At 42.9% G+C, this 2,198-nt stretch overlaps 1 protein-coding gene across 1 annotated transcript in view; it reads left to right on the forward strand.

The window, feature by feature from the left end:
* Window positions 1-2,198, forward strand: part of PTPN22 (protein tyrosine phosphatase non-receptor type 22) — a 134,540-nt gene that overhangs the window by 75,092 nt on the left and 57,250 nt on the right. The gene's annotated exons all lie outside the window — the stretch shown is intronic.

A 2,198-nucleotide genomic window follows, 5' to 3' on the forward strand; every position in this document is an offset into this window, starting at 1 on the left:
ATGTGCCGTCGAGTCGGCCCCGACTCATAGCGACCCCTCCTTGGGTTTCCGAGGCAGTATCACTACGGAAGTAGGATTGCCCAAAGCATAGTGATATGCTTTTCACAAATTTAACACATTTGGTTAATCATGAAGGAACTAACATGTTTCAACTTGTACCAAGTATTATTGGCAATGAAAGTCTGTTGCTTTACTATTTTTTGCTATACTGTGATGTAAATAAAAGCCATAGACTCCTCAAACTGTGGGAAATTGATTATCTTAGAAATTCGTATTTACAAATACAAAGTACATAAAGCATAGTGATATGCTTTTCACAAATTTAACACATTTGGTTAATCATGAAGGAACTACAAGGTATTTGGTATTATACTGGTGCTATAGGGAGGAACGGGAGCTCTGGTAGCATAGTGGCTAAAAGCACTTGACTGCTAACCAGAAGGCTGGCGGTTCAAACCCACCAGCCACTCCTCGGAAGGAAGGTGGGGCAATCCTACTTCCGTAGTGATACTGCCTCAGAAACCCAAGGAGGGGTCACTATGAGTCAGGGCTGACTTGACGGCACACAACAACAACAATAGGGAGGAACAAAGAACACTGAGGAAACTTGATTTAAGATATAGCCCAAATAAGAAGGTTTATAGCTCAATCTTACTCTTCTGTTTTCACTCTTTTCCTCTATCCATAAACTCCTGATTTTTTTTTTTAAATTGTGATTTGTGTGAAGATTTACAGAGCAAATTCACTTTCCATACAGCAGTTCACATACACTTTGTCTCATGATATTGACCACTGTTTACCACAATGCAACAGCTCCCCTCCCACTTCCTTCCGACAGTTACCTGTTCCCTGTGTCCATCTCTCCATGCACCCCTGCCCCCTGAGCTGTCTCCCTGTGCATAAACAGCCCTTCTTTCTCACATGATTGTTCTCTCCAAGGAGTGTATCTACCTCAGGTAAATGTTCAACTCCTATGCCTATCTTTTGCTTGACTGGAAGCCACAGGTGTGGGTTCAGTTCCAGACCTGAAGGGCAGCTAGGGGCCATAGTCTCAGTAGTTCCACCAGGCTCTATCAGACCAGAAAACATGGTCCCTTTTTTTTCCCCCCTGAATAACTTTGAGTTTTGTTCCGCATTGTTCTCCCTGTCTATGCAGGACCTCCTACATAGATCCCCCTCCAAGTGGTTGACACTGGTAGCCAGGTCCCATCTAGTTCTTCTGGTCTCATAGTCATATAGGCTGCGGATTGCATGGTGTACCAGTCACTAGGACTAATTGTTTCCATGAATCTTTGGTTTTCTTCATTCTTCTTTGCTCTGGATGAGGAGAGATCCATCGTTGCATCTAGATGGCTGCTTGCAAGCTTTTAAGATCCCATTCACTACTCACCAAAGCAGGAGGTGGAACAATGTTTTGTGTAGTACGTTATGTCAATTGAGCTTGATATCCCCTGTGACTATGGTCCCAAGCCCACAGGTTCAACTACTTGGTTCCTCTGGGTAGCTGGCTGTGGCCAAGAAGTGACTACAACCTTGTCCCTTGTCAGCTCTACTATACACCTGGGAATTCTTATAGATCATACAAATACACTTATAGGACCATTGTCTGCTAACCTTATACATGGTCTTGGGTACACTCCCTACTTCACAGACATTCCTAATAGTTTAGCCTCTCCACCCATTTATCCACCTGTATACCCATGTTTGCCTTCACTGACAATGCAATACTCTATGTGCAAAAGGGTTCATCCTTGTTGTCTGCATCTCCCATGTACCTCTCTATGTCGTCCTCTTCCTCAATGCCACCATGTTGATCACTCACATTTGGTACATTGCCCTTCTCCTCACCCAAGTCAATACTTATGTCTACCTATCTAACAGTGTTCCCTCCCCTTTCCCTCCCACCCCTGGTAACCAACAAAGAAAATTTCCTTCCATAGATAAACCTTTCCTTGGTTTTACAATAATGCATTAATACAATATTTGTCCTTCTGTGATTGACTTATTTCATTCAGCATAACGTCCTCCAAGTTCATCCACATTATTCGGTGTTTAGCAGATTCTAGGTTATTCCTTAGGGTTGCATAGTATTTCATTTTGTGTACGTACCATAGTTTGGTTATCCATTCCTCAGTTGATGGACACCTAGGTTGTTTCCATCTTTTGGCTATTGTAAATAGTGCTGCAATGAACATGGA

The sequence above is a fragment of the Orycteropus afer genome, unplaced genomic scaffold, assembly GCF_000298275.1.
Source record: "Orycteropus afer afer isolate SDZICR_OR568_19922 unplaced genomic scaffold, OryAfe1.0 scaffold00010, whole genome shotgun sequence".
NCBI classification, from domain to species: domain Eukaryota; kingdom Metazoa; phylum Chordata; class Mammalia; order Tubulidentata; family Orycteropodidae; genus Orycteropus; species Orycteropus afer.